Source organism: Chinchilla lanigera, unplaced genomic scaffold (genome assembly GCF_000276665.1).
Source record: "Chinchilla lanigera isolate Chin_1 unplaced genomic scaffold, ChiLan1.0 scaffold00051, whole genome shotgun sequence".
NCBI classification, from domain to species: Eukaryota; Metazoa; Chordata; class Mammalia; order Rodentia; family Chinchillidae; genus Chinchilla; species Chinchilla lanigera.
The window spans coordinates 8,688,349-8,713,339 of NW_004955452.1; the positions used below are offsets into that span (position 1 = coordinate 8,688,349).

General features: G+C 48.5%; 1 long non-coding RNA gene across 3 annotated transcripts; it reads right to left on the reverse strand.

The window, feature by feature from the left end:
- Positions 1-8,088: 8,088 nt before the first annotated feature.
- LOC102029258 lies at positions 8,089-18,909 on the reverse strand. Of its 3 annotated transcripts, none has more exons than XR_262666.2 (5): positions 18,703-18,909; positions 16,636-16,887; positions 15,584-15,678; positions 14,753-15,028; positions 8,089-8,841 (listed from the first exon to the last, which is right to left on the reverse strand). It is a non-coding gene; the product is annotated as an uncharacterized LOC102029258 (long non-coding RNA). The 3 variants fall into 3 exon arrangements; XR_001236019.1 differs by having other exon boundaries at positions 16,178-16,887; XR_001236020.1 differs by lacking the exons at positions 15,584-15,678; positions 16,636-16,887.
- Between the last annotated feature and the right edge of the window lie 6,082 nt (positions 18,910-24,991).

Consider the following 24,991-nt stretch of genomic DNA (forward strand, 5'->3'; position numbering starts at 1 on the left):
CACCTGCTGTGAGCTACTCAGCCTACACATCACCCCAGGAGTGTGCATTCTTCCCTCTGTTTCACAGCTAAGCTCAGGGGAGAGATGGCCGCGCAAGCCCTGACTCTTATATCCAACTGCTCCCTGGACACCTGTTCTGGAGGATCCATGGGATCTCAGACTTAATGAACCTGGAGGCCTGGGATGGGTGCTGCAAGGAACAGGCACAACTCAGAGACTTAGTCCTGACATCGGTTCCTGAAAACATTCTCTCTATCAACACTAACAGCATTTGATCACATATGGCAACAAGAAAAACGACACCTCTGTGGTGTGGAGAGGAAGACAACCAGGCTGGTGAGTGTGTGATCAGGGGCTGTAGTCACCATCTGCGGGGTGGGAGTGGGATTGTGGGTCTGGGTAACCCAAGGACTTGGGTTTAACAACTTGCCAAGGATAAAAGAGGTTTGTGCCCATGGAAATCAGGGGTGGGATGTTTGTCCCATGTGGAGCTAGAACACCCAAAGAGCTTCATTTCAGTAAATGTGCATTTAAAAAATTCCATTCGGAGGCACTGGGGGATGGTAGGGAAGTGCATCTGTCTCTGGGTTCTGGTTAGAACAAAAACAAAAAAGAATGCTCTTGAGAGTTTTTAAACAGGCTTGTAAATCCCTCGGGCTGATGGCTTTAATATACCTCATAAGTTTTATTTCTGAACAGAGAAGCCAAGAAATTCACATATAATTCATCCCTGGCTGATGATACCTTTGGGGCATGTGAAGATGGCAATCAAGAATATTTTGGTAGGGGCACATCCTCCACTCAGCTGTACAGAATTCCCACAGATCAGACCCAAGGAAGAGGAGCTCAAAAATAAAAATTCCAAAACAATGGAAGAATGGATATGCTGCAGAAGACTTACAGATGAATGAGATCAGGAGGGTAATCCAAAGAGTCTCTAATAACCGAAGGATCACCAGGGGAATTCTAAGGGAGGTATGAAACAAAGTCATGAAAGAAACAATCAAAATCTAAATACTGTAACTAGGTATTACAAAAAAGGGCAGTAGTACTGGAAAAGGAGCTTCTTCTCCCAGAATGAAATGTGTAATCTTTGAAATAAAGGCTCAGTGAAGTAAGAAATAAATAAAGTAGCAGATTAGGCAAAGCTAAAAGTGAACATGAATATAGACAAAGGAAACCTTTTAGGGGCTGGAGGTATAATTCAATGTCAGAGCACATGCTTAGTGTGTCTGAGGCCCTGGGTTCGATCCCTAGCTCTCAAAAAAGGGACACCTCCTAAAATATAGATTAGAAAAATCAACTTGTGGGAAATATCTGAATGCAATAAAGAGATATTAGATTAAAATAAGACAATGCACTCTGTATGAGATAGGGGTTCAAGAATATAAGAAGAGAAAAAATGAAAGTAAGTGATAAAGACCAGGAATTTCACAGGATTTATAAAAGATGATTTTATAAAAGTCCTATGACTCCTAAGAAAGCTAAAACAAATCATATATCTAGACCTACCTATATCAGTGGGAATTTATGAAGTACAATTATAAACACAATGCTAAGAAGATAAAAATCCAGGCACAAATGAGAAATGTGATATTTACTTATAAAATATACATTATAAAATATGCTAATCTATTCTATTCTACTTACAGCTAGACCACTGCTCACAATTCAGGGATAAAAAGACATTTTCAAGAAAAAAATCCTGAGTGGTTTATTACTAGGGAGCTTGTTCTAAAAGAATAAACAAAGGATGACTTCAGAAAGGACAGAGAACATAACAGGAAGGAGGGGCACAACTAATCTGTGGTATGAGAAGTGGTTAGCCTTGGTGGAGGAGTACTGACTAAACTGGAGCCTCAGAGAGCTTCTGGCTATACATCAGAAAAGATAAAAATGAGAAAGAAGATACCGGACAAAAGACAGAGGGCAACTAAAGAAAGACAGCCGACTACACAACAGCGATAGAGACAAGAAAACAATGGGACACTTCTATGGCAAGAGAAAGAACTACCAAAGGAGAATTCTACTTCCAGCTAGACCACTGCTCACAACCAGAGATAAAAAGACATTTTCAAGAGAAAAATCCTGAGTGGTTTATTTCTGGGGAGCTTGCTCTAAAAGAATAAACAAAGGATGACTTCAGGAAGGACAGAGAACATAAAAGGAAGGAGGGGGAAGGTGCCAGGGCCCACAGGATTGTTGGTGTGCAAGGGGCAAGTCCAAGCTCTCGCTGATCCTGACCATGGGAAACAAGGTCAGAGCCAGCAACTACAGGAGTCAGAACTAAGCTGAGCGTGGTAGAGGCAGAAGAAGGAATCGAACTATAACACTGGACCAGACCTGCATTAAGATGGGAGTGGGAGGTGAGGGTTAAGGTCTGGCTGTAGTTCAGGGGGACAGACGGACCTTTATTAGCTCTAGACTATTAAGTCAAGTATGCTTATTTTAAGATAATTAATAAATGCAGAGAAACTGAAGGCAGACCTCTAAAACCAGAGACTCAATGAAGAAGATTTGATCAATATAATGAAGAGAAGAAAATGAGTCACCATGACGGTTACTCTTGACAGGTCAAACCGACAGGATGACGAAATGCCTAGCAGATTAGTAAAGCACAATTCCGGGTGTGTCTGTGGTATGTTTCCAGAGATTCCTGGCACATAGAACAGCACTCTGAAGTGTGGTACCATTCAATAGGCTTGTAGCCTGGGCGGAACAAAGGGAAAGAAGAAGGAAGTTGGCACATACCTGAAGAGCTCCATTCTGCTTGAGCAAGTGCACCTTTTGCTGCTGCCACCTGTGACCATCAGTCTCCAACTTCTTTAACCTTCCAACGCAAACTCAAACCAGCCCCTCTCCAGGAAGCCTCCAGGCCGCTAGTCTTGGCCTGGTGCTGGACCTTTGAGCCCTTGTGTTCCAAAGTTTCCAGCTTTTTAGACTTCAGTAAGTGATTCCACCTCTATGAGCCTCAGTCTCTTTATCTGTAAACTGGAGATGACAGCGTATTTTTTGTTAGATGGTCATAATTGCATGTTCCATCTAGGAGTAGTCATCGATCATGTGATCCCAGAGGCGCTGCATGAGAGCCAGTTCTTGTCAGGCCCATCCACAGGGCATCCCGTCCACCACCCCAGCAGTGCCGAGGGGCAGGGACCACTGTCCTGCTCACTTTACTGGGGAGAAGCCCAAGGTGAAGCCTGCCCAGATCACGTGCTGGGAGCAGCTGAGCCTGGATATAATCTGGAGGTATCTGACCTTGAAGTCACTTGTTGACCCTGTGGTCTTGCACAGCTGACATCCTCTCTGAGCCCAGCCTCCTGATCTGTCACCTTGGCTGGACAGAGACAAGGCAAGGGAGGCTGGCTCCATCCCCAGTGAGGCCCAGTCCCCAGGAAGTCTCCTGCTCTCACTGTCACCCATGTGAACGTTGGTCCTCACCTCTCTTGCACAGGCCGGACATGGAGGCCAAGAAGCTGGGAATGCTGTAGCCTTGTACTTTAGGATGACCTGTGCACTGGGGGGAATGAGCGAGAAAAGTGTCCCTGGGTCCACACCACACATCTATTGTTTCCATCAGCATGGTCATACCTCAGAGCCACTCAGCAGACAGCACACCTGAGAAACCTGGTAACATCAAGACATGGACAGCTTTCCACAAGGATAACAGGACCCTGACTTCTGGTTTCATTGCCTCCTCAGCACTTACTGATCTCAGACACGTTTGACCTCTGTCTCTTCTGATCTGTGTCCCCCAGTACAGCACCAGCTCCATGAGAGCAGGGACTCTGTCATCCACTGCTGGGCCCCAGGTGGCAGGTGTTCAGTAACATCTGGCCTGGAAGTGATGTCACTACTGAGCTTCAGTTTTGTCATCTACACATGGAGAGGATGATGTCCTGCAGCTGTCCTGGGGACACAGTGAGATGCTGGCCACCTGCTCCCCAGTGCAGGGTGATACAGGCAGGGGTGATTGGCACCCTTCTTCTCTGCTCCCAGGGCCTCATCTAAGGAATGAGTTTTAGGGATATGGTGCTGGGAGCATACTTTCTTTTCCTGTGTGGTGCAAAATCTTCCGCAGTCAGGCTTTATTTTATTAGAGGAAGGAGATGACAAACAGCTCAAGCAGCCACCAAGGAAATTACCAAAGGGGCAAGGAAGAAGTGAGCTCCAGAGGCCACCTTGCTGCTTTTATCCTTCAGCAAGGGAGGGAACAGCAGCAACTATGTGTGAGACACTTGCAGATGCCTGGGGCTACACTGTTTTACCTACATTGTTCTGTTCACACCTGTAGGACAGGTGCCATCCAGTGTGGAAATAAAGGGCCGAAGGTGCAGGAAACTTGCTTAAGAGTGTGGCTGAGCTGAGGCCAAATTGGGTCTGTCTGACTCTGAAGCCTGTGGGTCTCTGGGTCCTTAAATTACAGAAACCTCCACTCCCATCACTGTTCACCAACCTCCTCCGATGAGTCAAGCGCTGTGTGAAGTTGGTATAGACAGAAAGTTTACCTGGGAAGAAACCGGCTGGGGTTGAATTTGCAGGAGCTGCTTCCCTCTCTGCCTTAAAATACCTGCTTCTTCTCTCAGAGGGCACTTTGTGATGAGCAAGGACAATTTGAGGAATGTAATAAGAGGATCCTGGTGCCCTGTGGCTCCCTCTGCCCCGCAAGTGGCCATGGTGTCCATAAGGGTGAGCAGAGGTCTCGTGGTCCAGCTCCTGGGCAGTGCACTGGGTGGCCCTGAGCCTGCATGTGCTGTGGGGAAGCAGAGGGTGTGGAGTCCCCAGTGGAACAGCCCTGATGGCCAGAACCCATGTGGGGACTGTGCCTGATGCCATTGGCTGAGGTGCGGAGACAGGTAGTCCCGGAGTCACTGCCGGGATCTACAGGTGACATATTCCAAAGTAACTTGAGGTCACATGATTCTTTGGGTCCAGCAGGTCCCTAAACCCTTAGACAAAGACACTGCCCAGTTCTGCCACATAGAGCTGCCTGCTGTGCTCCTCTGTGCTCTCCTTGCTGAAGGAGGGACACTCTGCCCCGCTCCAAAGTGCTCAGGTCTTGAACAATTGGCGCTGCCCCTCTTAGACTGTTCTCTCTCCCTCGGCCTGGACTAATTCCAGCAGGGCTGACTGGGGGAGGGGCTGCCACACTGGAGGAAGTGGGCACCAGGCAGAGAGGCAAACACAGACAGGGGCAGTGGACTGTCCACTTCCCATAGAGGGCTCTGAGCTATGTGTGGTTTCAGCACCTTGGAGAAAAGACAGTTGAACTAATTGGATTATCTAGACTTCTGACATGACAGATAGAGAGTGAAAGAGCCTTCTCCCCATAAGACAGACAGTCAGGAGGGGGACACAGGCAAGCAATAGTGGACCGTTCACCCTCTCCAGGATGGATGGATGGATGGAACTAAGGGTGGCTTCCAAGGCTGCAGAGCAACACAGCAGTTGAATAAACTGGGTAAAATAGACTTCCGGCAGCAGAAAGGAAGCCCGGTTCACAGATGCAGAACAAGCCAGGTTGGACTCCTCCACTCATGGTGCCGGCTTAGTGATGCTCTGGTTAGGTCCACACTGCATCACCTCGGGAGGTTGCTCTGGGAACAAGGGGCTGATTCTCCAGAACGTGGCCCGGTAGACAGGCTTAGTTCTGCGTTGGAGTTTTCTGCTCTGAGAGTTATGCCCCCTTGTGCCCAGATGGAAGGAGCTCACCTCTTTCCATGTATGTATTTGTACAGTTATAGCACTTGTCTATTTGCTTTTTATGATTTTATAACCATCCATCCAATCCCCTTTCTCATTTATTTGTTGTTTCTTTCATTCATTTCTCCACATACTTGCTCTTGTACTAATTCAGTCCTTAATCCATTCATCCCTAGTTCTAGTGTTTGTCCATTCATTCATCCATTGTCTATTTGTGTGCCCAGCTCCTCACTCAGTCATCAAGGATTCATCCTTCATCCCTAGCTTCACTGGCTCATTCATTTCCTCACCACCCCACTCACGCACTTACCCATTACACCTTGCTTCATTAAGTTATTCAACAGTTTATGCATCTTCTAATTAATTGATTCACCCATCAGCTGACAAAACCAACTCTTGGTCAACGCGCTCTGAGGATTGGTGCTTATCCAGTGTGATCTTGCAGCTTTTAGCCTCCTGGCATATTTGGGCCATCTCCACAGCAAGGGCCACCTTCTTGAATAAACACATTATCTGTGAAGTGTGCATAGAGGATAACGCATACATCCCAGGTGAACAAGACTTTCAATCACTGACCAGATGTGGGATGAGCCGAGGTCAAGTAAGAGAAGGGCACCCTCGCTTCAGACCCACCCTGTGCCATCTGTTTCTCAACTCTGGTGGTCATGTGGGTCTCCTGATGGCACGTCCTGGGAATCCAGGCCTGTCTCTCATTTGGGAGATGAAGGAGGCTCCAGAGGGCATGGAAAGGGGAACAGAGAGGGGAGCTGCCAATGAAGGCTATGTTAGGAGTTCGGTTCCCACTATGGGTCCCTGGGGGTAATCAGGAGCCAGAGCCAGGGACATGCTTCACAGTTGCCTCACAGGGAGGTCAAGGAGTGGGGGTATTTACACACCATTGCCCATGGCCATTGGCTGAAGCTTTTCCTAGGACAGGGGTATTCATCCCTGAGCAGCTAGGTCCTGCCGCATCCGGCATCCAAGTGGGATCTGGTGACCAGAGAAAGTCCCCATGTAAACCAATGTTGGGACTGGCGGATGGAAGTCGGCCCTGGAAGAAAATGGTCAAGACTTTAAACAGCTGGGCGCTCACTAGGCAGAGCTTCCCAGCCTCCTCTCATCCCGTGCCCATCCTCCACTGGCTTCACTTGGATTTTCTGTATCGTGTGGTCCTGCAGGACTCTTGTATTAAACAAAGGTTGGCTCCATGTCTTTGTTTTACACGTTGGGGAAATTAAGATACAGGCAGAGGACGCATCTGGTTCAAGATCACTCAACCCTCACTCAGGAGTCCCCCCACCCTCATCTGCAGCTCCCCCTCTTTGCTCACTGATGTGATGTCTGACTTTGCCTGGGAATTTTCTACCAGATACTTTCATGGAGAACAAAGCCAACAAGCAGGAAGCTGCTGCCTTTGAATAGCTGGAAGCTAATGTGCCCCGGGGCCATCTTTTCATTTTAGAGCTTCCCCTTCCACGCTGCACCCCCAACACACACACACTCACACACACACTCTCTCTCTCTCTCACACACACACACAAGCTGCATTTGCTGAAACAAAGTGCCTGTCAGATTCACTCCCAAAGACACATGTGTGATCTTTGCCCATGTGAACAGAGCATGCTACTGAAGTGACTACATCCCGTTGGAATCCCATAGCGTGAGGGTATCACAGGTTGATCTGAAAGAATTCAAGTCACCACATATGTACCTTGACTCCTAAACTTCTTTTAAATCGAGAAAGAAGACATTCTCTTTAAAGGTTACCTTTCCTTCAAGCTATTCCGGGTTTGTGAGCACATGTTGAGCAAGTGAAAGGTCAATGTTTTATCTCTGTTTAATCCTGCCTGCCCTCATTCTGCACTGTGGCAAAGACCTTACCTCCTGCACCAAGGACTCTCCCTGTACCAGGGACCCCACCCTGGCACTAGGGACTCCGCTTGTACCTTGGACCTCTCCCTATACATGTCAACAATTTTTTTTTGCAACCAGAGTTTGTCTTTTTCATCCCTTTGAAGAGACTGGATTGAGCTACTAGGCCATGAGATACGGGGCCAGGATGCTCTTGAGAAAGTGTCAGCATCACCCAAGTACTACAGATAAGCTACCATCTCCTAAGGGCCTACTGTGCTTCAGGTGCTGTGCTGAGTCCTTGGAACAGTGTCCATGCTCTACAACTCAAAGCTCAACCTGCGAAGTGGCGGTTTCCCTGGGTTCCTTCATCACCTCATCACGTCCTGCCTGGATTATTGCCCAAGCTGCCCTCCTGGATCCTTGACCTCACAACTCGGTGTGTCTGTGATCCTCCTATATTAGTCACTTTCCTGTCACTAAGACAAAATATCTCACACTCCCAATTTAAGGAAAAAAAGTTTATTTTGGCTCATAATTTCCAAGAGTTAGTCCATGTGGGTTAACCCCAAGGCAAAAACAGCCTAGCGGAAAGGCATGGCAGAAGACAGCTGCTCCGCTCATGCAGCCAGGAAGCAGAGAGAGAGGAAGGAGCTAGGGACAAAATACAACCTTCCCAGCCATGCCCCCAGTGACCAGAGCGCACCTCCTAACAGCACATTCAGCTATGAAGTCACCAGGTTCATAGCTGGTTGGTGGCTCATCTGCTGTGGCTCTAACTGCCCATGGGGAGATGTAGGAGGACCCATTGGTCACGTCATCAAAGGGAGTTGGCACATGAGTCATCCTAAGCCCATGGGCCAGGGGTCACTCCCTGATCGCTGGCTCCCCCACCAGATGTGTCTGGGACATCGGACATCCTGTCTCTCTTGACATCATGTGATTCTGTGAATAATAATGAGTCACATTATTTAAGAGTCTGTTTTGCTCCTTCAGATAGTACTTGTGAATGTCCACTAGGTGCTGCACTGTGACCCCACAGAGCTGTTCAATGACAGAATGGGGCCACGGATTCCCCATCCTGCCACTGTGGTCACTACCTCTGCTGCCACGCAAGAACTTCCCTTTGCTGCTCTGGTTTCTCCTGCTGCTTGGCTCCAGGACCTTTTTCTCCCCAGCATCCTCAGCCCTTGTCTTTTCCTGTCCACAGGGCTGGGAGGTGGGATATAACACAGACAGGTAAGTGGAGGATACATCCCAGAGTTGAGTGAGAATCTTGGTTATTTCCTGAGAAACAAGCAGTTTAACACAAATTAGCTTAAGCACAGTCCGTATCTAAAGAGGAAAAAGAAGCTGGTTAGGTTCATTCTCTTAGTCAGCTTGTTCAAGTCTAGCATTAATCTATTCATCAGCTCAGCCCATTGGCAGCAAACATGCTTCTTCAGGAGTTTTCTAACTGAAAATAAATGCCTCATTAAGTCAAATGTATTAACCTGAGAGCAGTATCGATGTCAGGCAGACTAATGAACGTGGTTATAGGGAACGCACAGTAGCCCTCAGAGGGGCAGGCTGCCATCAGGAGCCCTGCAAATGGCTCAGCTACTGTGGGATGGGCATGGAGTCAGGGAGGGAAGGAGAGGGGCGGGAGACAGAAAAGGAGCCGTGGCCCACGCAGGGGTCATGGTCAATGTTATGGTTTATGTCTGTGTGTCCCCTCCAAAGCCTCATGCGACCACGGGGCAGGCTTTTAGAGTTTGATTATTATGGGTATGAGAGCTACACCCGCCCTGGGGTGGATAGTTTGCATATGTAAGGGAGAGGAAAAGGGTGCTTGATGACATTCCTCCCCATTCCGCCCTGGTGTGTGCTTGCGGCTTAGCTGTGTTCTGCCGCCCTGAGCGTTAGCTCTCCGCCATGTGCCACTCTGCCTTGTAATCTGCCAAGTAGGGGCTGAAACCGCCACAAACTGTAAGCGAAATAAATCTTTCCTTCCTTAAATTTGGGCGTCAGATATTTTGTCCCAGCAGTGAGGAAAAAAGTAACCAAGACAGTCAACCTTCCGAGATGCGCCTTGATCACTGCCAGTGGCTTTGAATGTTTGTAAAAGATATGTGGCCAAGGGGGGACATGGGGGTGACATACTCACTGCTGGGGAGATGGGTTTAGCTTTTCCTGTGGTTTCACTGTGTCCCTCAGAAGTTCAAGTACTGGAAACCTAATTCCCAAATTTATCTGTGAGTGGTATTTGGGGACGGGATCTTTGGAAGTCATTAGATGAGGGCACAAGGGTGAGGCACCCACAGTTGATCTGCCTCTTGGCATGCTGCCCTCTGCTGTGGTTTGACGTAGCACAAGTCCCTCACCAGATGCTGAGCAGATGCCAGGGCTTCTTAGCCTATAGCACTCTGAGCCAAGTTAACCTTCGCTCTTTATAAATTACCTTTTCTCAGATGTTTTGCTATAGCAGCAAAAAACGGACAAAAACAGGCTCTGAAGCAGGGTTTTGGGGGAGGGCAGGAGGGTAGAAGTTGGATATCAGAATTGGGTTTGGGTCTGGGCCTCGCCACATCCTGGTGGATGAGGCTCAGTTCCAGCCTTCCTTCCTGTGCGGGCACCTTTACAAGCACTAGACTCATCGGCTTTCACAGAAGCTCAGGCTGACAGGTGCTTGGGGCCCAGGCTTACAGATGAGGAACTGGAAGCTCAGGGAAGGTAAATGACCCGCCCGAAGCCTCCCAGCCTATGGGGAGAGTGGAGACAGAGCAGGTTACTGATGTAGGTGGGGGCCTCAGCCCCACTATCTCTGCTCCCTGGGGCTCTGTCTTCAGTGCCTTCCCAAGGCTCATTCTCCAGCTGCCCGAGATTTCCACTAGCACCACAGGACGTGCTCTCCCTACCAAATGGGAACCACGCAGGGTGAGGCAGGTCACGGCTGAGGCACCTGTAGACCTTGATTAGTACAGCTGCAGCCCAGGCCTGCCAGGAGCCCTGGCTGCTGGATCTCAGTTTCTTCCCCAACACCTTTGTACCTCTCAGGCCTGTGACGATCAAATGAGCCAATGACGTCGTCCTGCAGCAGGTGCTCAGGAAGCCCTGGGCCCTCTGCTCTGAGCCGATTCCTGTTCCATCCAGCTGGACTTGGCAGGCAGATCACAGAGGGGCAGTGCTGCTCTTCCTGATATCCGTAGGCCATGCACATCCCCTGGGGCCTCACCACTGCCTGGCTTCAATGCAGACCTGACTATCACCTCTCCCATATTCTTGAGTTCATACCCAAGCTGTGCCGATAACCTGAGGGCACTGGGAAGTGTCCATGCCCAAAGGCCAGTACAGAGATACAAGGAAGGGTCTGGAGACCGAGATGGATCCACTGGGAGTGGCACAGAGAAACTCTGGGGGTAAGAGGTGTCAGCTTGCCCTGGGACAAAAGAGGAGAGAGTGCTATAAAACAGGCCAGGTCAGCTAGGAGCCTGGTCTAAGACTGAGGTATGGGGAGGGAGAATAGACATTCATATTTACTGTCTCTGAAAACCCCAGGCCAAAAAAAAAAAAAAAAAACAAAAAAAAAAATCTACGAGGGGCTGGGGATTTAGCCCAGTGGCACAGCACCTGCCTGGCAAGCGCAAAGTCGTGAGTTCGGTTCCCGATACCAGAAAAAAAAGAAAAAAGAAAACCCCAGTCCACCCTGTGTCTTCCTTACATCAGTCCACAAGAGAACGCACATGTTCTAGGCATGCATGTGAGCCCCCATATTGAAGATCTTGTTCTATCTAAAAATAAAACAATTCCTAGGAGGTGGTTATTATGAGCCTCACATGTCAGGTAAACAAACCAAGGCTCAGAGCTGCTGAGTGATTTGCCAGGATTCACCCCTAGGTCTCTCTGACCCAAGGCCCTGATTCCTCACTGGCTGAGGTGCTTCTCCTGTTGGCAGCCCTGCTGCGCAGCGTTCCTTTGCCCTGCAAACTGCGGGCATCTAGAACCACGTGGTGCTGTTCACTCTCCCTGCCTGCCTCTGCTCTTAGGCAGGATGTCTATTGGGTGGGACGCATGAGGATCCATGTGTGTTTGCTGGCTTTACCTGCAGAGGGGCAGGCCTTGCCTGTTATGTTGGTACAAGCCTCAGGAGCCTGGCATAGCCCTGTGGTGACTCCTGACTCAGAGCTGGTATTCCTATCTCTCAAGATGAGCCTAGATGTGCATTTCTGAGCTCTGAGCACTCTGGGTATGCACTGAGGTTGGGACTGAAGAGCAGGCTGGTGCACTTCAGGTGTCAAATAGTTCAGCGTTGTATTTAATTCTATAGCAATGAGTTCTGCAATTATGTGCTGAGCACTGTTCTCTTTGATACATTCTTCCTTGGCGAAGTGCCCCAGTTTTGTCTGTCAAAGTGAAAAGAGACAAGAAACTCAGGCTTCGTCAGAGGAGCACACTTGGCCAAGGGTGTGTGATGATGACTGTATGGGGCAGGGCAGCCTGGAGAAGGACACTCCTATGAGCCAAGAGAGTTAAGAGCTGTCTTCAAATACAGCAAGGGCTGCTACAGGGATGAGGAAGTGACTATCTCAGTGTGGCCTGAAGGAAGGCCTTTCTAACAGTTAGAGCTGCCTGGAGATGGAAGTACACTACCTCCATAGGTGCTGAGTTCCTCATCTTTGGAGCTGTGAGCAGGAGTGAGATGACTATTACTGGGAGGCATAATATGAGGACAGCCTACATTTGAATCACACAGACCTATTGTGCTTCAGGACAACTTATTTTATCTCTCTGATTGTCAGTTTCCTTTTCTATAAAGTGGGCATGATAATACTCTTTATCTTATTATCATTTCACTGAGTTATGACATGTAAATGAGGGAATATGCATGTCTTAGCTTGTTCCTGCTGCTGTAACAAAATGGCCCAGACTGGGAAAGTTATAAAGAGCATAGACCCATTGCTCACAGTTCTGGAGGCCTGGAAGTCCACAATCAAGGCGCCAGGAGATTTGGAGTCTGGCGAAGGTCTGGTCTCTGATGTTGTCCTGTTGCTGTGTCCTCCAGAGAAGAAAAATGCTGTGTCCCACTAAGGTGGTGCTCCTGTCTGTCTCCTTTCAAGTCATCAATCTGGAGTACTCATGACTGGATCACTGCCCACCAGGCCCTGTTTCTTAACACCATCTCATTGGGTCATTGCCTCCAGCCATGAATGTGGAGGCATGGAAGAGCCAGGAGTCAATCCACTGCCAGCAGCAGGGGTTGACAGTAAAGCCTCCGGTCAGGACTTTACTTGTAGTGGAGGATTCTGGAGTCACATGAGGCAAAGATAATACAATACTGAGACCCTTGAAACTCCTGGGTACATTTTACTTCCATGGTCAGTTTTCAGGTACTTAGTCCAAGGCGTCTTGGGCAGAGACCCCTCCTTTAGTCATGGGCTAGTTTTTGTTAATACATTTAATTTCCATAGACTCTCTGTGTTTTTTTTTTTTTAAATTGACTCTTCTGTGGAAAATATGCTTTGGAAGCTTGAAATAACCATCAGAGAACCTTAACTAAATTACATTTTAATCAAGCGGAAAGAAACACCGTGCTTGAAACAAGGAAAACCAGGGCAGCAGTGCATCACCAGGGACAGATAGGAGGGTGAGGGAGGTGGCTGCCTTGCTGAACCCTCTCTCAGGGGCTGCTGCGCTGGCTTGGCCTGTGAGATCTGGCATTCCTGTTCCTGTCCCCATTTCAGCTCTGTTCTTCTCTGGGATAAGAGGTGTCTCCTGCCACCCAAGGGGTGATGGCTTTGCCCGGAGAAGGGAGATGAGGAGGGTCCCGCTCTTTCCTTGACCTCTTCCATCCTCTGTCTCCCAAGCCTGGGCCTCCCTTGAAGGCTAGCACCAGCACACTGTGTAAAGCGAGGCAGGGACGCCTTCCCCAGAGCAGGTGGCTATGTGGCAATGTCTCCTCAGAGACAGAGATGGGAGAAGTGAAGTCCCCCATTCCCACAAAGGGTTCCAGGGTAGGCTGTGTTTGCCCAGACATTGGTCAGCCAGTGCTTGGCAGGGCCTGGCCACAGACGTGGGCTGGAGATTCAGGAGGGTACAAAGGACATGGATGGGGCACCCATGATATCTGCTGCAATTGCTAAGAACGTCCTTGGGCATGGAGCACTTGGGTGTCAGAATGAGCAACTTCACCTTCTCAGGACTCAGTGCAGCCCTGCTAGAGACACAGGTGTCCTCAGACTGCCTTAACCTGGCTGGTCAGGAAGTAGAGTGGGTTCAGCTGGGCCTCTGTGTGTGTCCAGCCACTGCACCCGGATTGCCTCTGGACTTTCCTGGGCTGCCATTGTTGGTGGCTGACTTAGTTACTTTTCTTGTCGCTGGGACAAAATAGTTGACATCCAAAATTGAGGAGCAAAGGTTTATTTGGCTTATAGGTCATAGAGGTTTTGGTCCATAGTTGCTGGCTCCAAGGCAGGGTGGCAAAGCAGAGGGGAACCACGGAGGAGAAACAGTTCAGGGCAAGCAGGCAGGTGAGAGCATATTAACCCTCTTTCTGTCCCTTATATTCTATGCAGGCTACTCCCCCTACGTCAAACGTAGCACTCATACCCATAATCCCAGCCCGAACGATGCCAAACCAATCAGTAGACTGATTTAGTAATCACACACTCTAGATCCAGCCACCTCTGAAAAAGTCCCCTATGACGGAAGGAGGCCCTTGGGAGACATCTAGACACAAGCCCTAACAGTGGAGGGGGCTTCACACCCTTTGACAAGACAGCCCAGCCCAGGCAGAAGTGCTGGGGGGTGGGAGTGGCCTGGTTGTTCTTGTATTTCCGGGGAAATGTTGAGGAGCTTCAGGTTTTAAAGCAGTGGGAGACACCTGCTCCTGAGGTTTAATAAGTAGGGCCAGAATCCAAATACCAGGCCACAGAGGGACTAAGTAACACAGACATGTTACTGTGTCACCCCCCAGGTCAGCTACAACAGGATGGGGGTGCTGTCATAAATGAGAGGGACAGGTTTGCTTAACTGTGCTGGGAAAGGTAGAGGCTCTGGGGAAAATGGGTAGCCACTCTCATAGCCCAGGGTCAACTCGCGGTCGCAGAGCAGGCTGGACCCTGGCGAAGCTACTGGATCCAGGGGCAGACAGCAGGCCTTGCCCAGGGTCCGGATCTGCCACCGAGACCTGGCGTTTCACCTCAACTCGGCCTCTTCCTACCTGTAAGTCTCGGGAGACAGCTTGACCTCTTTGAGACTGAAGTTTTCTCCTGCACACAGTGGATCTGGTCATCTCCCAGGCCAAGGTGATTTTCTGCTCATGAAGACAGAGGTGCAGAAGCTCAGATCTTCCTGGCACAGGCTCACCTGTCATCTCAGAGGGAGCAGGGAACACTCAGGTCCAACATTCTGAGCTCGCGGAGGCTCCAAGCCCAGACTCGCCCTGTGTCAGCTATGGGGTGCAGGCCTGCGGTACGGCCCCCGCTTCCCCTGTACCCTGCAAAGGGAAAGGACCTTAGCTGGAGGACTGGGGAGAAAGTGCATCCTGGGCTGGGGATCTCTGAGGGGACCCAGGCCACCCCTGCCATCACAGGAGAGGAAACCGACACTGTCCCATCCTCAGGTCATCCCCAGCCCCAAGGGTGACTAAGGAGCCAAGCAGGTTGGTTCCTCCATTCCATGTACCCCCATGGCTCACCCCTTCCTGGCACCCTGCAAGGAAGACATCTTCTAGCTCCAGAAAACTGACTGAGGGTAAAGAGAGCCCTGCAGGGATGCTCCCCGTATCCAATTAGGAGCATATAACTCACTTCCAGTTTCCCTGAAAGTACTTTCTTTCACTCCAATTAGGTGACTTTTCCAGTAGGTCTCACCTGTCTGGAGTCACCTGAATCAGAGCAGCCAGTGCACACCTGGAAGGAACCCTGCCAGAATCTTTGGGCTGAGCCCAAGGTCCCAAGACCCCAGGGCACCAGGGTCTTTGTCAGCAGCTTGGGGGGAGGGGTGGGGGTGGGCCAGGACAGGCAGGACCCATAGGGTCACAGCTTGATACCATAGAGGGTACAGCAGCAGGATGTGGTGCTTCCCACGATCGTCCTTCTGCATGCTGGAGCTGTGGCCTGCTTCAAAGTGATTGGACTTAGCTCCCTAGAAACCAGGATTCAGAGAAAGTAAGTATTGCTTACAAAGGAGGAAAGTGAGGTCCCAAGAGGTCTGGTTAGGTGACTCAGGCCTCCCATCTAGTGGGTGGCAGGGTTGTAGGTCATGATAAGGGCCTGTGTTCTGACTTGCTCACCTCCCACTGGGAGGCCTTGCATATTATTTGCACCCCAGGGGCCAGAAAATGTGGGGTTTGCTTGTGACCTTGCCAGAGGCTAATGACACTCTTGCAGGCCTTCTGTGCACCAGGGAGGATGAGAACTCCCATATCAAGAGCAGGGCTTTGTGCTTACCTGAGGACAGGGCCTCTCTTTGAATGTGGTCATTAAAGCCAGCACATTAGAGAGGTAACAGCCCAGCCTGGGGTTCTGGACGGGGAAAGGGAGGTAGTGCAGACCTAGGAGGAGGCTGGGCCACCAGGTGGAGAGATTGAGAATGGCGGCTCTCCTCCCCGCCAGGCTTACGTTTCCTCAGGACCCAGTCTCACCTCTGCAGTTTCCCTGAGGAGCAGGGAGGACTCTACCTCTTCATGCTGGGAGGTGGGGAAGTGGAGTGCGGTGGTCAGGGCTGGGCTGGAGGAGCCACAGTTTGTGATTTACATCCAAGCTGAGTTTGGGTAAATTCTTTGACTTGGGCCCAGCATTCTCACCACTGAGATCTTCATCCAATGCTTTTAGCCTCCATAAATCATTTTTAATAACATACCACCTTGTAATGACTGGGAAGTCTCCAGGGGAATAAGACGCACCTCAGACATAATGAACTAATTACTGTGAGGTAAGTCTCTTGCAGCCCAGAAGTAGGGCTGGATTTTGTGGGGACTCGCTGCTGCTACTGGGCACCAACCCTGGGCTCTGTGACCAGCTCTGACATTTACTCAGAGGGGTCAATGGGGTGAACAAGACTAGGAGGGATTAGGAGAGGGGCCTGCAGCTGGAGTTGTACCTAGATGTCACAGACACCACATCTGTGGGCGGAGACGGGAATGGGGGATGGGCGTGTCCCCTCGTGACAGGCATGTGCTAGATTAGCTGTTGCCCATAGATCTGAGTCTGGAGACGGACACTGCATTGAGCTGGAATGGGGCCATGTTGGGGCACCCTGGCTTTCAGCCTCTAGCTGTTCTCGCTGATGATCTGAAGGTCCCTTGGGTCCGCTGGGCAGCCAGAAGTGGGTACATATGGAGGCGGGCCAGCTCTGGAAAGACAGGATGTGAACAAGGTCCCACCAAAGTGCGCAGACAGGATTTTGGGGAGGTCCCAGGCACAGGGGAAGAGAAACTGATCCCGATGTTTGCAGACTCTGGTGACAAGTGACATAGTGGGATAGACCAGGCCATGGGCCCAGGCAAGTGTGCTCTCCACCCTTACAGTGCCTGGTGGGACGTGACAAGGGGAGGTCCTGACAGTCCTCCAAGGGGCTCAGGGCCACAGGTCTGGGATGGGAAGGAGAGTCCCTGGTGCAGCTCTGGGCTCAGAAAGGCCTAGGCTGCAAGCTCAGGCCAGGCAGGAATTACGTGTATGCTCTGGTGTCCCCATGTGTCCTGCTGCAGGATACGCTGAAGGCCGCCTGCTGCAGGTGCCCTGTGCCTCTCCAGCCAGCACAGGGCAGGCTGGGCACCTGGCAGTGATTGGTGCCCAGGGCCAGCCTCAGCAGTACGGACTGGCAGTGGAGGTAAACATTGCTCCCTTACCCCTAAGCGGGACCTCTGAGGTGCATTCTCATCACCCATACAGGCTGCTGCACATAGGAGGACATCTTTTACCCACTCTCTTCCCTTCCCTACCTCTGCTGCCTCAAGACTAGGCGAGTCACTCACCCTCCTGGACTTGGTCTGCACAGCTGGGGAATGAGAGGCTTTAACCCTGGGGACCTTTAAGACTCCTCTAAGCTCAGGTTTCCACTGTGATTCCCTGTGATGTTTTCTGCACTGCAAACCTGGCCAGCTGCTCAACTGCCCAAATCAGCCTTCTGCCAGAAGGAGGCAAGGCAACCCCCAAAGGGGCACAGGACCCTGAAAGAGCTCCCCACAGATAGAACAATTCAAACAGCAAAATAAGTAATGCAGTACTGAACTATAACCAAAAGTGTAAAATAATGACACACACATATGCTACATAGATAGTTGAAAAATACATAAATGGAGGAAAGAGATGACTCTTCCTTACAGAAGACTTGCAAATAATTTGTACCCTCTATCCAGGAGGTGGAAGCGAACTCTTAGTCTGGCCTCACAGGATGGGTCACCCTTAGAGATTTTCTTGGCAGAAAACAGAGGACAGGAAGGGTCGGGGAGGCAGGGAGAAAATTTATAGTGGAGGAACTTGGCAGAAATTTACCCAGGGTGAAGATTAATACTGCCAGTGACAAGTCATGTGTCTCCTGGTAGGAAGTGATGAAGCAGGCCTTTCACCTCTGTGGGACTCTGCCCCAAACCGTAACCCCAGTCTAATCATGGAGAAATCATCAGGCAAGTCCGTGTGGGGGAGACTTCTGCACAATATACCTGGCCAGCACTCCACAGGACTGTCAAGATCAGGGAACAAAGACAGACTGAGAAGCTGTCACAGACCAGAGACAGGTAAGGGGACGTGAAAACTAAATATAATGCGGTATCCTGATGAGAATTTGGAAATGAAAAAAATATATATACTAGAGGAGAAACCAAAGAAAACTGAATGAAGTGGGGAATTTAGTGAGTAGTAATGTGCCAGCATCAGTTTCTTTCTTTTAACAAATGAACCCTGGTTATTTAACAAGAGAGAGAACTGGGAAGGGGGTGTAAGTGAGCTCTCTATAACCTTTACACAAATTTTCTGGGAATCTAAACTCTTCTAAAAGATGTGTTTGAAAAGAAACTCTTGGTTGTTCAATTTAAGATCTGAGCAAAGAGAAACCCAGAGACGTGACCTGATGTCAGACAGGTGCATTAGCAGATGACCTAGGAATGGCATCCTGCTGAGAATCCTGACCAACAGAGGCAAAAACAACTTAGGCATTTATTTTTCTCACCTATGAAATATGAGGTAGTGGCTAACGTGAAGGTTCTGCAGCTCCAAGATGCCACCAGGTGCAGCCTCTCATTCAGTTTCCTCCTGATGTCCTCAGTGTATGTGGACTGCCCAGATGTCACTGTGTGGCTTATGTTTCACTAGGCTCCATAGTCCAGTTCAGGATGGGCAGCACCGGTCCCCACCAGAGTCCACAGACCTTAGCCATTCTGTGATCTTCCCAGAATGCCCTGCAGCCACTTCTGCTCCTATTTCATTGGCTAGGATTGGTCATGTGACCCACAGAGGAGACACAAGGGGGGGTGGGTTATAATGTGTTTCTATTTTATTGGCTAGAGCATGTCACATGACTACTGCAGAGGGGGTGGGCTATGCAGTGTGTTTAAGGAAGGGAAATTACTGTCCTCAGTTCAATAGAGGTTCTACCAGAAAGTAGAGGAAGATAAGTGTCAATGGGCAACCTGCAGTCCCTTCCTCAGTGTTTTCTGTATCATTTTCATATTTTCATTAACTCACTGGCTCTGCACAGTGGCATATTTGCTGTTGTAAGCAGGCAGTGAAAGGCTGAACCCAGGACCCACAGCAACGTGTTTGCTGAGCCATACTCACATGCCACCTGGCCCAGGGCACTTAGCAGCTCCCTCAAATCTGTACTACTGTTCTTCATATCTTCCTCTCTTTTCTCTGTCCTAAGTCTGTCTATTCAGGTTAGCATACCAGCTCAGATGAGCTCATTCCTGCAGTGAGCACATTTCTGCAGCGCTCAGAGGAGCGGGTGGTGGTCTGCTAGCTGTGCTTCTGACACCGCTTTAAAGCTGAACTCCACTTTAAGGAAACTACTATTGAATGTGCTGCACTCCTGCACATTAGTGGGGAGGTGCTTTTGAAGTAATCTTTGTGGAGGACACTTGAGCAGCATCCATCACAATTAGAAACGCATCTATGTTTTGACCCAGCAATTTTACTTCTTTTAGAAGTTGATGATTCTGAAAATCTCAGGGATATGCATTTATGCAAGGAAGATCTCTAGAGCAGTATTTATACTGGCAAAAAATAAAAAACAAAAAGAACACATGCGAGACAACCTAAATGTCCAACCACAAGAGATTGATTAAATAAATAACGGTGCACCCAGACTGCTGAATACTAAGCAGCCATTAAAAAGATTGAGTTTGGGTTCTGTGCCCTAGGATAGGAGGATCTCCATGACATATTTTTGAACAGGGAAAACAAGTTTGGAAAATACGAACAGCCTGATGCAAAAGTATTCTATCCATCTTGGTTTGTGCAGAGATAAATATCTGGAAGGATACACACCTTTGTTGGGAGACCCTTGGGGAAATTCATCATGGGTCAGGGATTCATATGTATCTATTCAAAGCCATTTGTACATTGGGTCCCATACTTTCTTGCCTGCTCAAGAATATCACCCTAGGAATCTTCATTTCCTTTCTGCATTAACATAGTCTTGCTCTCCATGGGGTCACTTGTGTCAATGTGCAAGCATACCGCTATTTATCTCCAGAGCCAGAAAGAATAAAACATAAAAATAAAATAAAATCCTCTCCTGCTGCAGATACAGGGCTGTACTTCACCTTCGCAGTCAAAGCCCTTGAAAGCAATGCCTTCCTCACCATCTCCTACTTCTCCACTTCTGTCTCATACCACTCGTACTGCGATTTCACCCTCATATCTCCCTCCCACACTGCTCTTGAGAAGGTGACCAGTAACTTCTATGTCATATTCAGTGATCAGTCCCAGGCGTCATCTTACTCAACCCATCACTCTTCCTTCTTGAAACTCTCTGTGCTGTGCTCCCTGGACTCTACCTGCTCCTGGTTTTCCTCCTGGTTTCTCCTTTCCTACCAGTTTCCTGGTAGCTCCGCCCCTTTTCCTTTGCTGGGTCTTCCTTGACTTCTCCACCTTTAAATCTTGTGCTGTCCCTGTGCCCTGCCTTTGGTCCTCTCCTCCAGTCTCTCCTTATTCTTTGGAGGGCTTCACAGACTTATGGCCTTGGCAAGCTATTCACATGCTGATGATCCCAAATTTATATCAGGGCTTGTCCTGCACCTCAGGCAAATGCCACATCCTCACCTGGTTGTTCAACAGGCATCCCAAATTCACATGTTCCAGCTGAACTCCATTCTCTACTTGCCTTAGAACAGCCTCAAAGTAAAAAAGAAAATATATTATTCTATGACAGACCCCATGAAAATGATTAAAAGGCAAGCTCCTTGTCGGGAGAAAATAATTACAAAGCGCATAGCTGACAAAGTATTTGTATCTTGACTTTGTAGAGAATTCTCAAAACTCAATAGTGAAATACAATCCAGCTGAAAAATGGTCAGAAGACAATGGGAGACTGGACATACCACTGGACAATGGCCAGGCCATATGGAAAAGTGGAATTTTAGTCTGCAGTCTGTAGCAATTGTCCCAGAAAACCTACAGGAAGCCACCCAAGATGACACACTTTCAGGTAGTCAAATTGCTACATCCAGTGACAATCCAGGGGTTAACCAGTAACTCCTGTTGCATTCTGCCTCCAAAGACTGGGAATTAACTAGGAACTGACAGATTTCCCAAGTTTTGTTCTCACCTCATTTTATTTTTATTTTTTTGGTTTGTTTTTTGTTTTGTGTTTTTTTTTCCGGTACTGGGAATCGAACTCACGACCTCGTGCTTGCCAGGCAGGCGCTGTGCCGCTGAGCTAAATCCCCAGCCCCTCTCACCTCATTTTAGACCAACTAGAGAAAGGCACATGTGCTCCGCTGACCCATCACAGAGGAAGCTCAGCCTCTAGTTACCTTCAGCTTCCCCAAGCCAGAAACCTCCTCTCAGGGCACATCTGAAGCCCTGGGTTTTTTTCCTGCCATAAGTTTCTTATTCCTTGGCCTGACCTTGAGTCTTTGCCAACATGCAAGTGTTGGTGGCGGCTTTCCTTGCTGTAGCAAGCTTAGTGTAGCAAATAGCCTTTTGTTATCCTCACTTGGTTGGTTTCTGTTTATTGCTACAACAAAAGGGACACTTCACTAATGAGGGTGTACAGATGGAGGATCAGCACATGAAAAGGTGCTGAACATCACTAGCCATTAGAGAAAGCCCACAGTGAGATACCACTACACACCTACTAGAAGACTAAAATTAAAATATAATAATATACCAAATGCTGGTGCAGATGTGCAGATGTGCAGATGTGCAGAAACAGATCATCTACACATTATAGGTGGGAATGTGGGAGGATACAGCTGCATTGGGTGAGAGTCTGGTAGTTTCTCATGAAAGCGCACTGATCAGCACATATCCTAGGTCATGGACGTTCCTGCTGAAGCATCAGTTCTCTAATATGCACTGTTGCCCGAGAAACTATCTAACACAAGATTTTTCTTTGTAAGACACAGTCAGCCCTCTTGTGCTTAGGGATAATGGGCAGCCCTTCAGTACTATTTTATTTTTCTGTGCTAAGGATTGAATCCAGGGCCTTTGTATTGAGCTACATCCCAGTTCCTTTTTAAAAAGACTTTTGTTTTGAGACAGGGTCTTGCTAAGTTGCTATATTGCCCAGGCTGGGCTCAAACTTGCAGTCTTCCTGCTTCAGCCTCCCAGAGTGCTGGGATTACAGGAAGATGCCTGTATATCCACCATATCTAGCTTGTTTGAAGCTCTTTTTATGTGGCAGAATCTCCAAACAGTATAAAAATGCAAAACTGTAGCATTACATTGGATATAAAAATGACCCCATTTACAGTATGAGATTGGAAGCAAGAAGAGCCAATCTTGTTTTGTTTGACCTCAGCTGGGCGTCTGGCACTGGCTTGTTCACTGCTTTGCGGGTGTTGTCAGTATGGAGTTTGGGGTTACAAATCAATTTTAACAGGCAACCAAATTTTTAAATATAGAAATCAAATATAGACTATAGATATAAACTCATTACATGCATGTATCGTATATAAGTAAAGGGACATGTTTATAATGTATACAAGTACATGTCCCTTTACATACACAAACACACACACACATACACACTTGTATCTATATAGAGAGGTATATATTTACATATTTTTCTGTAAAAACAGAGACAGGGACTGAGACAAGGGGCCAGGACCATGGGGTAAGGGCTGGCTACAGATGAGATGTACGCTGCACTTCACTGAAGGATTTGCCCGTGGCTTCCTCAAAGCACTGCGCTCTCCAGGGACCTTCAGAACAGGGCTTAGACTTCCTAACAGTAGTTTCTTCCCTTGCTCTGCCACAACCTTGAGAGTGCAGGCAATGTCTGCTTTGAGCGCTGTCTAATCCCAGCGGAAGGTTTGCAGGCTCCCACGTGGAGAGGGAAATGCTGTGCTTGGGGCTGTGAGGACAAGAGTGTGGAGGGAAGAAGCGCTGCTCAGGACCCATGGCCAAGGCATGCTAGCAGCACCCTCCTGGCTTTCCTCAGATCTGCCCAGCTCAGATTCAAGGGGTCCCTCTGGCCTCATGGGACATCCAGAGAGGCCCAGCTTCAAGCAGGAGAAGCAGAATGGAGAACACCCTCGTGCATCACGCATTACAGTGCATTGCCTATGAAAGGGCATTGTAAGATGCCCTTTAAGGTTGTTTCTTGACAAAGTGTCTCTGAAACTGATATGAAAGGGATTCAGAAAGCTTGAGAGGGTGAGCCCTGGTTATGCCCAGAGCAGACAGATGAGGATGAGTGGGACGTTTGCAGACGCTAAGTCCCCTCCAGCCAGCATGGATCCCTCCACCACCAGGGTCACCTTCTCCACTTGCAGTCTGCTAGATGTTAACTAGGCAGAAAGAGACACGTGCTCTTGGCAGAGGGGACAACGCATGCAAGGCCCTGAGGTGAGAAAGAGCAAGGCCAATTCCAGGATCTTCAGGAAGGCTCTCATGATAGGGGTAGAAGGATGTTCAGACAGCGTGGCAGTTGAGGCTGGAGACAGGAGGGGTCAGACTAGGTGGAAGTTGTGTTCTCGTCCTCAAGGTAACAGGAAGTGGGACAGGGTCAGGCAGGCCCTGCTTAGGGGTTCCAGCACCACGTAGGCCCCTGAAGCCAGCACCCTGCTTGCACAGGCTCACCTGTTCCTGCTTGTTCCTCTCGCAGCAGGTGTAGAGCTCCTGGGGGACCCAGTCACGGCTTAGGAAGTGTTAAATAAATAGGATTGGTGCCTGAATGAGTCCATGAGCGAGTGACTGACAGAAGACAACTGACCATGGAGAAGCCAAAGGGCCACCGCAGTATCTGCTCCTCCTGAAGTTTCCACCCTATGGTGACTCACAAATGGGATTTTGTGATCTTGAAACCACACAAAAAGACCATGTAATTGTGATTCTTTTAAAAACAGAATTCCCAAAACATAAGTTGCAAACCACAATATTCACTCTTTTTAAAAATTGTACACATCTGTGGTTTTTAGTATATTCATAGAGCTCTGGAACAACCACTATCTGATTTCAGAACATTTACCACTTCCAAAAGAAATCAGTATCCATTAGCAGTCACTCTCTGTTATCCCTCCCCTAGCCTGGGCAATCATTAATCTACTGTGGGTCTCTCTGGATTTGCATGCTCTACACAGAGCATATAAATGAAACCATACAATATACAGTCTTTTGTGACTGGCATATTTCACTTACTGCAACGTTTTTTAAAGTGAGTTCATATTGTTGCCTGTATTCATACTGCATTCATTTGTATTGTGAGTAATGTTCTGTGCTGTGAGGATGTGCACTATATTGTTTATCCATTTATAAACTGATGGACATGTGGATGGCTTCCAGTTTTATGCTATTACCGGTATGAATAATGCTTCTGTGAACATCTGTATGCATGTTTCTGTGTAGACCTATCTTTTCATTTCTCTTGGGCATGTATCTAGGTGCTACCGTGTTGGGTTGTGTGTTACTCTATGCTGAACTCTTTAAGGAACTGCAAAACTATTTTCAAAACATCTGCATTATTCTATACTCTCACTAGCAATGTACACTTTGTCTACTCTTGCTGTCATCCATTTTTAAAATGATCACTCTTAGTCAGTGGGAAGAGGCATGTCATTGTGGCTTTGATTTGCCTTTTCCTGATGACTAATGATACCGAGCCTCTTTCCATGTGAGTACTGCTCATTTATAGGTCTTTGGAGAAATGCTCGTTCAAATATTTTGACCACTTTTTAAAGTGAGGGGTTTTTAATCGTTGAGTTTTAAGAATTCTTTGTGTATTCTGGACCCCCGTCCCTCATTAGATATGCATTTCACAAATATTTTTCCCATTCTGTAAGTTGTTTCTTCAC